Here is a 15,896-nt window from a genome sequence, read left to right as displayed (position 1 = left end):
AATCTCTCTGTTCAACAGCTGGCATGTCCTGCTCCCTTGAGCAAAGCCCTGGAGTGAGGTAAGCAATTTAACAACTTTCATTAGGCTTTCCACTGTAGCTATATTAGAGAAAGTCTGATTTGCTTTGCACCATACTTGAATGTTACGGCAGCTAAGGGGTTAGTATATCTAAGTAGCAAGGGTTCATAGGTAGGTACTAGGATATTGGCCCAAGGGCCTACGGAAGCCTAGCCAACAAAGTTCCCTAGCTTACGCCACCCAAGAAAGTTATTTTCCTGTGCCACTGTCAAGCAGAGACACAGAAATGATCCCTGGGGTGTATTTCCTATTTCCCATCCACTCATCAAGATTTTTCTTGAAGAGTGCTAATGAAGAACTTTGTTTGACATAGATGGGTAGCCTGTTCCAGAGTATGGGAAGACACTGGGACAGGAATCTATCCCTCCAGCATGTCCTGTTTATTGTGGTGACAAGGTTTAGGTCCCTAGAGTGTGTAGCTCGGAGGGATTGGGATTTCTTTAGGCATAGCATGTCCAACAGCTCTGGGATTGATATAGCTTTATATGTTAGGCAGAGATCACCTCGGAGTAGGCGATATGCTATGGAGTAACGCTGGAGTTTTCTGAGACGGTCAGTGTAGGGCATTTGTTTGAGGCCAGTAATCCACTTTGTGAGGTACTTCTGTGGTATTTCCAGCTGCTGCAGATGTCTTGTGAGGTACATTCCAAAAGGAGCATTGTACTCTATAATGGGTCTAATGAGTGTCGAGTAGAGGGGAACAATGACCTCTTTTTTCCTGGATGAGATCCCTTTTATGATGAGGTGTGCCATGTAGAAGGACTTCCTGACTATTGCGGCAATGTGACTATCAAAGGAGAGACTACCGTCCACCTGGGTCCCAAGGTCTCTTATCACACATTTGGTGTTAAGTAGATTGCTGCCTATGTGGTAGTTCATGGGTACACAGTTTTTACCAAAGGGGATGACACTGCACTTTTTGGCACTGAGCTTCAGGCCATGGCTCTGACACCAGACATCTGTCTCAGCGAGGCCCTTCTGTAGGATGTCCACATCATTTGGGGACTTGACTATGGCTCCTAGTTTGCAGTCATCTATGAACTTCATTAGCCAGAGGCCTTCTGTGTTAGCCTGTACTTCAGAGAAGTAGATACCAAACAGGAGAGGTCCCAGGACAGAACCCTGTGGTACTCCACTTGTCACTGATTTGAGGTCAGATTTGGAGTCTGCAACTTTTACAGTGTGGGTTCTGTCAGTGAGCCAGTTGGCAACCCATCTTGTGGCATAGGGATTTATACCTAGTTTAGTGAGTTTAGCTATAATTCCAGAATGGGGGATGGTGTCGAAAGCCTTGGCGAGGTCAAGATAGACTGTGTGAACCACCTTACCCTCATCTACGGCTTTGGTGACTGCCTCAAAGAAGTCAATCAGGTTCAGGAGGCATGCTCTACCTTTCACAAACCCAAACTGGGTGGGATCCAGAGTTTGGAGGTTACCAATGTCTTTGTTTATGAGTTCCATGATGATACGTTCCATGGCCTTGCAGACCAGGCTCGTCAGGCTAATAGGTCGATAGTTCCCAGGATCAGTGGTGGCTCCCCCTTTGTGGAGTGGGATAACTGCTGCTGTGCACCATTCAGTGGGCGCAAAGCCTGATGCGAGGCTATTATTGAACATGGTGCTTAAGTGGGGAGCCAGTTCGTTCTGAAGTTCATGTAAAATGCAGCCTGGGATGTTGTCCGGTCCCATGGACGCTGTGTTTTTGGCTTTAGAGAGTGCAGCTTTTACCTGTGTAGTTGTGATTACACGGACTCTGCATTCTTCCTGTATAGATATGGGCCCTTTAGGGGGTGAGGGGGGTAAAGTTAGCAGTGACTCTATCTACCAGGATGTTGGCAATATCAGTTGATTCTGTAATTTTTATGCAGTTGTGCTGTAACTCAGAGGAGATCTGGGTGTTGCCATTGAGATTCTTGACATAGCTATAGAATGCTTTGTGGTTGTCCTTAGAATTAGTGTCAATTTTGTTTTCATAGCTAGCTTTGGAGGATCTTATAAGGGATCTCAGCTTCTTACTGAGGCTGACCAGGGAGCTCCTCCACTCATGGGATTTTACTCTCTTTTGCAACAGTTTCTTCCTTCTGTTGTACAGTTTGTTTATGGCAGGGGACCACCAGATTGGCTTCCTTTTTTTGGAGGATAGCGTCTTGGTTCTGTTTGGGATAGCATGATCCATGCACTCGTGTAAGTGCCTATAGAGTGCATTTGTATAGGATTCAGCAGTTGTAACTGTATTGTTCATCTGCATGGGTGTCATGAAGTTCACCACTTCTGTCTTAAGAAGCATGAAATTGGCTTTGGAGAAAATTTTTACCGTGGTTTCCTTAATGGGGAGTGAGGGCAGGATGTGGATATCAAGGGTGATTAGCTTATGGTCGGATCGGACCAACGAGGAGTTGACTTCAGGTGTGGAACACCGGTCACTCATGTTGGTAATGACTAGGTCTAGGATATTGTTGCCCCTGGTGGGAGTGTGAATAAGTTGATCAAGGGCATTGGAGTTTATGAATTCCAGAAAGCGTTGAGCTAAGGAGTTGATACACAAGTAGTTTTCCCAGTTAATGGTGGGGTAGCTGAAGTCACCCAATATTATTAATATTTTCCAGTACATCAAGAAAAGAGGAGTGGGAGTCCTGGGGCATGGTGGGGGATCTGTAGCAAGCTACAGTTTGGATTGCAGTTTTACCCAGAGTTAGTTGCACTTGGATAACCTCGGATGTATTTTGCTGAGCAACTAGCCTGGAGGTGTGGATATCCTTAATGAATATGGACACACCTCCACCTTTGGTGTTTCGGTCCAGGTTACATGGCCAAAAAGGGTGGTATGAGTTATAGCCTGATAGTGCAGGGGTGCTCTCTGGAGCCTTGAACCAGGTCTCAGTCACTGCACAGATATCGATGTTCTCCATTTTAAGGAGTGCCTTGAGTGAGTGCATTTTGAGATTTAGACTTCTAGCATTGAGTAGCATTAACCTCAGTTTTTGCTTGCCTGTTCCTGTTATGGTGGTGAATTTGTCATTTGAATCTTGCCTAAAAAGGCACTATAGGGGCAGCAAGAGCCTAAGCCAGTATATGGAATCCCAGGGGCGACAGGTGCAGGCCATCTGTGGCAAAGCATTATGGTCCGTCGACCATGTCATCCCAAGCTGACAGATACTGGATCCCCTTAGAATGACACCATAAGCTTAGCCAATTGTTGAAGTCAGTCATTTTGTCCTTCTACTGCGATATCATTCTGGGTGATGGCAGAATGCTACTCATGGCTAGGGTCATACCTGCCTGGAATACAAGATCGGAGAGCTCTTCCATGTCTCTTTTCATGTAGTCCAGGGAGGTACGTCTCAGGTCATTCACACCAACATGGACAATGACAGAGTCATATTTGTACGTGTTGTGGAGTGACCTGAGTGTGTGGGTTATGTGGTGGATCCTGGCACACGGCAGGCAGCTGACAGTAACCTTCTCCTTGTTTAGCCTGGTGAGTGGGACATCAGTGTGCCTGACTATAGAGTCACCTATGACTAGTGTGTTGGGTATGTTGTTTTGCCTTATTGGCTGTGGTTGAGTGGAACACTGAGTCTGTGGGCTATGTGTCATTTGGGTTGTGTTGAGGGATGGAGGTTGCTTGTGTTTCTGCTTTGGAGGTCTCTGTTGCTTAGACAGATTATTATTGAGAGCCTCCGCGAATGTTTTTGTGGGTGTAGGGCACAGCGTCCATTGTCAGGGTATAGAGAGGGATGAAGTTCCATTGCAAAAGTGCTTTAATGGTAGTAGAGTGAGGTTTGAAATTCACTGTATTTCCACAGCATTTGCATTTAATTTTTGTACTTGCAGAACTCACCATTATTACTCTTTTCTTTTTAGTAGAAAGCCACATACATACATGATAAGTAACAGAGGAGCCCAAGGATTCAACAAAACATTTTGTAACTTTAGAGGCTCTTTGGAGACTGTGAAATAGTACAGTGTTTCCACAGTTTCTTCTATTAACTTCACTTGTTCAGTTCTAGATGAACAGTCTTTTGGACAAGGGAATATGCTTTTCTCAATCAGCACACTTAAATCTCTTTTCAGAGTATTTCAGGTGACCAGGTAAAAGTTCCCTGTGGTAGTTAGTGTGAAGAAAAAATGTACTCATTTTATGGGCAGTGACTAAAGGAGGTTCATGCTTACCATGAATGCCTCTTACTGCTGTTAACCCCTGTTTTCTTCCTACAAATATAATTTAGAGCAGACTGTACAGAGGCAAAAGTCAGATCTAAACATGCACATAGAATTACTTTTCCTGGACACTCTACCAGGGATGTAGCAATCAAATTCTGTTTTTAACTCACAAGCTCTTAGTGCTACCCCCTCTTGGATACCTATCACTTAAACATGGACACATCTGTCAAAATGCTGCCCACATGCACTTAATTAATGAATTATTTTCTGTTGTTCCCCATAAAACCATTACAAATTTAGTTTTTACATTTAGTAGTATTGCATCTGTTGTTAAAGGCATCCATTTAGACAGATGTAGACATAATATGACCTGAAAAAAGCCTTGCTGTTATAATGCTCTGAAAAAATGTAGTCAGTACAGCAGGGCTGGATTTTAGTGTTCATAGGCCCTAGGCACTTTCACTTTGAGCTGTGCAAAAACAGGAATAAATGCCCTCTGAATTATGGTGACTGACATGATGTTCTTATTACCCATATTTCTTCCCAAACCTATTACGATCACTTGCTCCCACTGCTAAATTTATCCCTTTTTTCTTGCTTAACAAATCAGGATAATTAGTCTGTCACATGACCAATTAAGTGGGAAGTGATCATGATCACTGACAACAAGGTGAAGAATCACACCTATTATATCGCTAAACCACGTGACTGATGAAGTCAGTTGAGCAACTATCATTTTTAAACTTCTGATTTATATAACTGTATGTGTTTTTCAATTGGCTCTCACTGTGGCATGCAGAATATGTTCATCATTTGGGCAGATGCAGACGAGTCAGCACTGGACAAGTGGACATCCCAACAGCAGACGGATGACTCAGTTCTGTCAACTCAGCATCAGAAGTACAACTGAACTAGGAAGTTTATTTTTTGAGATTATGCAACAAAAGGCTGAGATGTCTGGTGTCCACGTCTGTGCTGGTTTTTCGTTAGCCACTATTGTTTGAACTTGAAGAAAGTGAGGTATACTTCAGTATTTGTGCAATCTCTGGCAAAAATCTGTTGCAGTAAAGTGATAAATAAACAGTAAGTAACTGGCAGTAAATTGTGTACATATACATTTTGCTTTTTTACTTTTTGTTTACCATTTTAAGGGTAAAATTCTAAAAAAAAAATTTGGTTAAGGGTTTATTGTAGCAATTATTCCTACTGTATTATTTTTCATTTCTTTATGTAAAATGAATTATTTACTTTGCTTTACTGTTTGAAATTTGAAAAATAAAGTCTATTTTATTATGAATCTTGGTTTTATTCAAAATCTGGTACCGTCAACTGGATTTTCTTTTAAATGTTTTTTTTTTGCTGAAAAAAGTAATATAATCTTTTTTATTAAAGGCTAACCTTATTTAAAATGTCTGATGGATATAAGCGAAAGCATGATGCTGGTTTTGAAAAAAGGAAAAAGAAAGAAAAAATTGAAAAGAACTTGAGTAAAATTAAAGGTTCATTGCTTAAATATATACATATTCCACAGCTGCCGAGCAGTACAACTACCTTTTATCAATCAGAAGATTTCAGTTGTGGCAAGCATAGATATGTAGATAAAAAAAAATGGTACTTTTCCGTTATCGGAGCAACACTTCTAACACGCTCATTTTTTGATGAACAGGTGAAACCTGAAAGCAGGTTAGTCACTCTGCAATACATTACCTTTATGGTCATTTCACGTGTAAGCGTTAACTTGTTTATATTGTGTGGAAATCATGTTTAGTCTCCAGCACATTTGACACATTAAGATACATGCACCCTTTTCTGACTGTTTCACAACATTAACTGAAGGGAAACATTATGTACAAGAATGCACGGCTTGTTTACAGAGTCTCTCTCATTATTGGATGAACGGTTGAAACTTGAAAGCAGATTAGTCCCTCTGCAATGCATTACCTTTATTTGGCATGAGGCCTACAGTTTAAACATCATAGCATAACTTTTGAAGTGTACTCCACTAGGAGTATAAAATAGTGTACGTTGTTCACAGTTCCACACTATAACGGATGCAAAACATTAATTTCTACATTTTGAACTGGTATTTACGCTAAATAATACTGAATAGTTTTAATTGTTTAAATAACTTTTTATAAGCCCAAAGCAAGGCATTTAACCATTCTTTAAGCTGGCTGAAGTTACTAACAAGCTGTCAGTAAGCGCTCGACACTTTTGACATTTGTTCCACATTAGAAAAGGTAATGAAGATGGAAGGTTGAGAGTTATGCAGCACAAAGTATTTTTAAAAAATGAACAACTGTTTGCTGCTGAAATTAAGTCTTGCCCAACTGATAAGCATGATTTGTGGATTTTGGACATAATTCAGTAGTGACATTTGACCGAAAGGTATCCCCCCAAAGTTCATAGATGGTGTCCAGTGTTGGGTGAAGCAGTTCAAGGCACCCCACCTCTGAAACGTTATAATTTAGGTATACAGCTTCAGGGCTAACAGCTGTGCAATCTTTGCGTGGGCGTGTTAGAAGCATTACCCTGATAATGGAAAAGTGCCAAAAAAACAAAAGAAGATCAAGTTAATGAGAAATTAGAAACAAGAGAGACAGATTCTACACTGTCAACATTTGATGTAACTGCAAATCAAGGTAAATTAGAACCTACAAGTGATTTAAAAATACAGGAAACATGTGTTACTGTTTCACCATCAGGTTTCAGTACTGATACAGCTAAATGGGAAATAAATGCAGATCTCATTCATTACTTCGCCCAAAATATGCAATGTCAAAATTTGGAATCCAGTTTGAAATCAACATCTAAATAGTCTGGCAAAAAAGTAAGATATGCAAAAAAGAATTTTTTTTGCAGAAAAATGAGAAATGGCAAGGTATTTAAAAGAGACTAGCTAATATTCTCAGAATCCACAGCCAGAGTGTACTCTTATGTGTGCAATTTATTTAGAAGTGGGTTTAATAAGTTATCTAATCAATTTCAAACTGGATTTGATGAATGGAAAAATGCACATGCAAGGATCATGTTGCATGAAAAATCAAAAGAACATCTCAATGCAAAATCTACAATGCTACAATGCCAAAAGTCTTTACGAATTGATTGAGAATTGCAAATGGAAAAGCAAAAATTAAGTAATTACTGGACTGAGGTTTTAAAAAGGGTAGTTGCAGTGGTTAAATTCCTGGCAGAAAGAGATTTGGGTTTTCTTGGTGATAACAAACTACATAACAATCCTAACAATGACAACCTCCTTGGGTGTATTGATCATACCTATCTTTGACCACATATGAAGAATTTATAAATTTATTAGGATCAAAAGTGTTGGTGCAGATCAAATATGAAATTAATGAAGCAAAATATTTTGGATTGAGTATAGATTCATCCCCAGATATAAGTCACACAGATCAATTGTCAATTGTTATTTGTTATGTATCAAAAGATGGCAAAGTACATGAGCGCTTCTTAATATTTGTTCCCATTGAAAAACATAGTGTTAAATATCTTTTTTACACAGTAGCATCTGCATTTGACAAACATGGAATAGACTTAGCAAATTGCAGATCTCAGTCGTATGACAATGCCAGTAATATGAGCGGGATATATTTTGGACTCCAAGTCAGAATCAAGGAAGTCAACAAACTGGCAGCATGGGTTCCATGTGCTGCTCACAGGCTAAATTTAGTAGGTAACACATCTGCAGAAAGCTGTTTGGCTGACATTAATTTTCTTAGCTTTTTGCAGTTGAGCTACACATTCTTTGCAGCCTCACCACAAAGGTGGTCTAAACTAAATATGATGAAAATGCAATTTTGATTAAAAATCTATCATATACAAGATGGTCATCCCAATATGATGCTTTCAGATTACTGAAGATAAATTAGAATCAAATCTGTATAACACTACTTGATATCTCAGAATGCCAAAAACAAAAACTGACAGTGGTTCATGAAGCAAAAGCTTTGATAAACAAGCTAAATAGCTTGGAAATAGCATTAATGAGAATCATTTGGGAAGATATTCTGAAAAGTATTGATAGAATAAATAAAGCACTTCAGAAACCTAGAAATGAGTTGTGAACAATTGCAAAATTATATGCTGGACTTCTGGATTATTTAGTTGAGGTTCGAGTCAAGGATACATTTGATGACTTTGAAAAAATGGCTAAAGACCTTGTTCAAAACTCTGATTACAAACAATGCAAAGACTAAAAAATCAGAAACGGAAGAGAGAGTTTGAAGAAACACTGGAGGAATTGGTACAAGAATTGACTGCAAAAAATGCATTTTGAATTAACATTTTTATCATATTCTAGATGTACTAGTTACAGAAATGACAAATGGCATGCAGCATACAGTATGTTGCATGATACCTTTGCTTTCCTTTCAGACAGATCTCTAACAAAAGATGGAGTTAAACTGAAAGCCAGAGACTTAGTTAATATCTATTCATCAGACTTGGAAGAAGACTTTGTTGACGAATTTCTTATGTTTTTGTCATTGTACAAGGATAACAAGTCAGTAGTTGAAGTGACTCAACTGATAAAATCCCAAATAAAAGATAAGCTTGTTACAAGTTTTCCAAATGTACATATTGTGTTGAGGTTTTTTTTATCAATAATTAGAACAAATGCAGAAGGAGAAAGATCATTTTCTAAACTTAAGCAAATTAAGAATTATATACGCTCAGCTATGAGCCAGGATCACCTATCCTCTTTGGTTCTTTTGTGTATTGAAAGTGACATTAGTCATGATATGGACTTTGAGGACATTATTAAAGACTTTGCTGAAAAGAAAAGTTGAAGAAATAATATTTCTTAGGAAATATCTAATAATTTTGAATTGTTGGTTCTGCAATGTAATTTTGAATTTTAGATAAATTAGAGTTCTGCCTTTCTGGGTGGCTGCAGTGGGGCAGAGGTTAGCATTGCCACCTTACAGCAAGAGGTTCTCTGGTTTGATCCTCAGCTGCGGTGCCTTCTGTGCGAAGTCTGCATGTCCTCCCTGTGCTCGCGTGGGTTTCCTCTGGGTGCTCCAGTTTCCTCTCACATCCCAAAGACATGCTGTAGGTGGATTGGACACTATAAATTGGCCCTAGGTGTGAGTGCGTATGTGTGTGTGCCTTCTGCGGAAGGTTGGGTGCCGGGCTGACAACTTGACACCGTAAAACTCCACTGCCAATCATGAGTGGACAGGTGATCTGCTGTGGTGACCCCTAACTGGGAAAAGCCAAAAGAAAAAGTAGATTTCTGCCTCTCACTCTTTTTTTTTGTATTAATTTCTTTTTTTCAATTTCTTTGCCTCCTTCGTAAACCCAAAAAATTTTGAAGGTCCTAGGCACTGTTCTTACAGTGCCTAATGGGAAATCTGGCCGTGCAGTAGAGTACAAAGAGTATGCCTGGCAACACCCATGCACCCTACAAGCAGTGCATCAGGAAGAGTTATGTAAAATATTCTAAAGCTCAGCAGTGTAATTTGTCATAAGAGCATTTGTCACAGGAACTGTATTGTCTCTAGTAACACCGCTAGACAATGTTTATGTATCATAAGCTTGGTCTTTCTCTTCCCTTAGGATTTTTAACTCAGCTGATCCAGACTTGCATGGTAGTTCAACTCCACTGTAGCCTTCTCTCATCATAAACTCCACACACACATGCCGACACACACACACACACACACACACACACACACACACACACACACACACACACACACACACACACACACACACACACACACACACACACACACACACACACACACACACACACACACACGGCATACCTCTCATCTCTCCAGATTTTCACAGAATTTCCAGATTTTTGCCTCATATATTTGATCTAGTCCTTGTAAAATTTGTGTTTTTTTGGCAAATCTCTGGGATGATCCAAGGATTTAAGTCACTAAATAATGACATGCATGTGAGTTTCAAACTTCAAATCCTTCAGAAAATATATGCTAACACAAACCATATTACTCTAGCAACTTTCAAAGTTTATAAGAGCAATATTTAAAATCTGAGCCTATTTTAGGGCTTTTGTCCCCCCATTTTGTCAGGCTTTGCCCAGATTTCTTCCACTAAGAGGTTGAGATGTGTGACACACAGCAAGAAGTAAAAATTAAAAATGCAACACAAAAAAGCATTTTTCGTGAGAAGAACTTTATTTTAGGATCTTCTCTATAAACTACAGTCTGCAAACACAGAACACGAGTCCAAAATGACAACAGACACAGGCAAAATATATTATCTTCTTCTCTAGCCAGTCCGCACATCACATATTTTCTTCAGAATCAGCAGATCTGAAAGAGGGATTAAATAAATGATATTAAAGATGAGGCACAAAAGAAAAAACACAAAAATATAAAGTTAGAAATAATGTGACCCCCCCACAAAAAATAAACAAACAAACAAACAAGCAAATAAATAAACAAATAAATAAATGAGAGCTGAAAAAATATAGACAAAATAGGTATAGCATTAGAGTAAGGATCCTTGGATGGTATTTTTTGAGTGAGAGTGTGTGTGTGTGTGTGTGTGTGTGTGTGTGTGTGTGTGTGTGTGTGTGTGTGTGTGTGTGTGTGTGTGTGTGTGTGCGTGTGCGTTTACATGCACCTGACTGTGCTCGCACCCAGTCTTATCATAGGTTCATAGGATGATACTAGGCTATTGGCCCGGAGGCCCTTATAAGCCTAGCCAAGAATTTTGCCCATGTTCCCACAATGTCAGCACCTGTTTCCGCTGTCCAGCAGGGACACAGGTGGGATCCCAGGGTTATATTTTCTGTTTCCCATCCAGTTGTCCAGGACCAGTTTCCTCTTAGAGGGCTGGTGAGGTAATCTGCTTGACATGGAGAGGGAATCTATTCCACAGATGGGGGAGTCTTTGGGACACAAATCTATCCGACCAACAAGTGCTATTAATGTCACAGACCAGGTTGAGGCCTTGCATGCAGGTTGCACGAATAGAGCTTGACTTATGGATATGCAGTAACTCCATCAAAGCTGGGTCTGAGACGGCCTTGTATTCCAGATACAGGTCACTTTTGAGCAGTCTGTATGAGACTGAGTGGAGGGACAAGGCTTTTAGGCTATCTGTATAAGATAAGTGTTTGAGACCCTGGATTGCCCTGGTCAGGAACCTCTATGGTCTCTCCAGCTACTGCATGTGCTTGGCAAGATATATGCCAAAGGGGGCATTGTACTCGATAGTGGGTCTGATAAGGGAGGAGTACAGGGATGTTATGACCTCCTTGTTCCTGGATGAAATACCCTTATGAGGTGGGCCATGTCGAAAGACTTCTGTACAATGGAGGCAACATGGTGGTCAAAAGTCAGGTTGCTATCAACTTGGCTGCCCAAGTTCCTCATGACTGATTGCGTGCTTAGTACATTTTTGTTAATGTGATAATTAGTGGGGATGCCATTTTCCCCAGAGGGGATGATGCATTTCTTGGCATTCAGGATTGAGCCATGCTTATGGCACCAGTCATTAGTTTGAGTAAGGCCCTCTTGGAGGATGTCCACATCACTAGGGGAATTTAAGACAGTGGCCAGCTTGCAGTCATCTGCAAACTTGGTCAGCCACAGGCCACTGGTTTTGGCTTGCACATTAGAAAAGTATAACCCAAACTGTAGCGGTCCCAAGACCGATCCTTGGGGTACGCCACTTGTTACGGGTCTACTACTAGAGGTGGCTTCCCTTATTTTGTCTGAGTAGGTTCTATCAGTGAGCCAGTTAGCTACCCATCTGGTGACATATGGGTTGATGCCAAGCTGGGAGAATTTATCTATTTTGCTTGAGTGGGAAATAGTGTCAAAGACTTTGGCTAGGTCAAAGTGGGTGGTGTGCACTGTATTCCCCTCGTCCATGGCTTTGGTGACTGTTTCGAAGAAGTACACCAAGTTTAACAGGTATGATCTCCCTTTGACAAAACCACACTGTGTGGGGTCAAGCATTTGGAGGTTGCTAATGTCCTTGTTTATAAGGTACATGATAATGTGTTCCATGGCCTTGCAGATCAGGCTAATTAGGCTGATGGGCTTATAACTGCCTGGGTCAGTGGATGCTTTACCTTTGTGTAGAGGGATGACAGTGGCTGTCCTCCATTTAGCTGGGACAAAGTCGGTGCTCAGGCTTTGGCTGAATAGGGTGCCTAATGGTGCTGAGAGCTCTTGCATAAGTTCATGTAGGATGCAGCCAGGGATGTTGTCGGGTCCCATGGAGGCTGTATTTTTTGCCTTTTACAGGGCGTTAATGACCTGCTCCCTGGTGATGATGGAGGGGGGCAGGTGCTGGTGATGTCATGGTTTACTAATGGTGGGGCAGGGGGGTAAAGTTTTCACTGAACCCGTCTGCCAGCAGGTTGGCTATATCTATGGCATTTGTGTATGTGGTGTTCTTGACCACCAGTTCAGAGCAGATTTGGATGTCACCTTTGAGATTGTGGACATATGTGAAGAAGACTTTGTGATTGCCTTAGTGGATGTTGCCAATTTGGACTTGAAGTTAGCCTTAGAGGATTTTACCAGTGACCTAATTTGCTTGTTCAGACAAAGGAGAGATTGCTTCCAATTGGCACCTGCTCCTTCTTGGTCCTGGACAGCAATTTTTTCCTTTTTTATAGAGTTTGCTTTTTGCTGTTGTCCACCAGACAGGTTTACTCTTCCTTGAGGAAGATGATTTAGTTCTGTCAGGTATTGCTGAGTCCATGCAGCAATGTAGTTCCTCATATAGTTTTTTGGTGTAGGCTTGGACATTAGTGCTAGTTTCAACTGAAGGGACGGTTGCTGTGAAGCTACTTATACCTGCTCTCAGGAGGTTACAGTCAGCTTCAGAAAAGTTTTTTTGTTTGACCCTGGCAAGGGGGGTTAGGGGAGCTAGTAACTTTGAAAATGATCACTTTATGGTCAGATCTTAACAAGGCAGATGACACTGTAGGGGTGCTACAGTGACTACTTATGTTGGTTAGTACCAGGTCCAGGATATTTTCACCTCTTATGGGGGTGATGGCCAGCTGATCCAAAGCATTGGCATTGACGAAGTCAAGGAATCTCAAGCCATTCGTGTTTGGGCTAGAATGGGTCTTCCAATCTATGTTTGGGTAGTTAAAGTTGCCCAGGATCAGGGTAGAGGGTTGCATCTTGATGTATTCAAGTAAGTCCAGATAGGTGGAGTGGGCGTCCTGAGTCATGGTTGGGGGTCTGTGGCTAGCTATGATTTGAATAATTGTTTTGTCAACAGTTAACTGCACCTGGAGTGTCTCCTGTGCATCATACTGTTTGACCAGCCTGGAGGAGTGTATGTTTTTGATAAATATTGAAACTCCACCTCCTTTGGCTTTGTAGCCCTCTATTTGGGGTCTGAAAATATGGTAGGATGAGTAACCTGGTAAGGCTGGGATGCTCTCCACAGCTTTGAACCAGGTTTTAGTGACTGCACAAATGTCAGCAGCCTCCAGGGCAAGGAATGCTTGCAATGAGTGCAGTTCCATGTTAAGCCTCCCATTATGTAACATTATTGTCCACACTTTCTGTGTGCTAAGTGAGTTGGGTGAAGGACTGTGCACATATAATTTGTGGGTTACTCTGTCAATAGAGCTAGGTTAAATATATCAGATCTGATTGCTGTTAATAAATTTGTACTTCTACCCTAAACAAAATGGAGAATTAGAAGGGACAGGTTGAAGGACTGAGAAGCTTTAAAAGTATTATCTTCCAAAAGAGTTAACACATCTTCTTCTTAAAAGGTGTACAGATAAAGATTTGCCCACACTGTTGAGATGGAATAAGCAGTCACTTAGTAGCAGTGAATTACTAATAATGCTCTTCCGTTAACTTTTTAACTTTTTGTCCTGATCTCGCTAAGCTTCAGAAAACATTCAGCAGCACGATCATGGGTTCATTGCCTCCTGTTGTGAATAGTGGGATACGTGTCAGTAGCAGAAAGGTCAACTGGAAAGTCTGAGGTAATAAGTAGTGAGAAAATGGCAGGGAAAATATGGAGCATGCTAACCCTAAGCTGCTTTACTTTTCGGTTTCCAAATTATGTAGCAACCATCTGATTGTAAGGTAACATTTTCTAATGTATCTAACAGTCTTGCATCACTGAGCTTTATATAGTATTCAAGTTGTTCATATATAGCTACTGCATATCTCATGTACTGCTGCTGTGGTTGTCCATGTTGTTGGCCTGGATTTGGATTGAAAAGTGTGCTTGTACCAGCCCACTTATCCAATTAGCAAACAATCAGAACACATTAACTTAAAACTGGAATGTCTAAATTAATAATTCAGTATTACGTGTATTTATGTATGTATGGCAGAATGCATCAGGTTGATTGGGTAATGTCCATTCTGCGCAGATACCTAGCTAAGGAGTAACACAACTATATAGATTAAGTTAAATGACAAATTGCATTGAACATGTGGCATTTGAGGCTGTTACAGTGAAATCTAGGCCTGTTTTAATAGTGCAGTAAGTTTGCTTGTAGATGATTACTCAGATCTGGTAGTGTTCCTTTAAGTGTGATCTGGTAGTGTTCCTTTAGGTGTGATCTGGTAGAAGAACCAAGCCAAAGCACCAGGAAAAAAACACCAGAAATGTATTAATGTTTAGTGGTATTATCTACTATTACAAAGATTTTTTAGAACTGAAAACACAACAGTCTCACCTCTACATTTAAACCCTGAATATCATGTCACATGACCCAACAGACCAATAAAATGCTAATTAAATAATTACTTAACTCATGTTATAACTAAATAAATGTGTATGAAATATAAATATAGTTATTTTTTTTAACTATTTAAAAAAAAAAACAAGCCATATCAATTAATTGTGTGTTTGATAAATGTTTCCTCCTAAAATATATTTAATACTGAGATGCTCATTAAGACCTGGAGACACATATGAATTTAAAGGATTCACCATGTAATTTTGAAATACTGAAATCCCGAATTTCAGTATTTTGAAATTACATAGCCGAACACACAAAACACCGAAACCCTAAAACCGTGAAATTCAAAATCCCGACGGTACACTACAGATACAGCACACGCAAACACATACACACAACTCCCCCCCCAACTCAAATATATTATCCTACACTACAGATAAGCAGGGAGGCAAGCCCCCCTGCACCCCACATGTGGGGGGCTGTACCCCCCCTACTTATATATACTAACTCCGAGATTGCACAATCAGACACACACAGGTAACTCACTCCCACACATTGTACACACCCTCGCACACACACATCACAGTCAAAACACACACTGACATACACTAAAGCCCCTAACCAACACACATACACATACATACATTCCCAAACTCACATCTTACCATTCACATACCACAACACCAGAAACACTAATTCAAAATCTGCGTACTTCAGGATTTTGAATTTTGCGCTTCTGGTGTTCCAGGATTTCAAGACTTTGCTATTATAATTTCGAAATACTGAAATTCATGATTTCAGTATTTTGAAATTAAATAGGGAACCTGAATTTAAAACAACCTGCCAATGTAACTCTTTTTTTTTTCTTTAAAGCATTGTCCAGATTTCAACCCCTCTTGTCCAATGTGATGTGATCAATAACAAAAAATTAAAATCTCTTAAAGTTAGCACACTTAACTGACTGCTTGTACAGTGC

Source organism: Protopterus annectens, chromosome 2.part0, assembly GCF_019279795.1.
Source record: "Protopterus annectens isolate FY-2018-M chromosome 2.part0, PAN1.0, whole genome shotgun sequence".
Lineage (NCBI taxonomy): Eukaryota > Metazoa > Chordata > Ceratodontiformes > Protopteridae > Protopterus > Protopterus annectens.
This window is presented reverse-complemented; position numbering follows the sequence as displayed.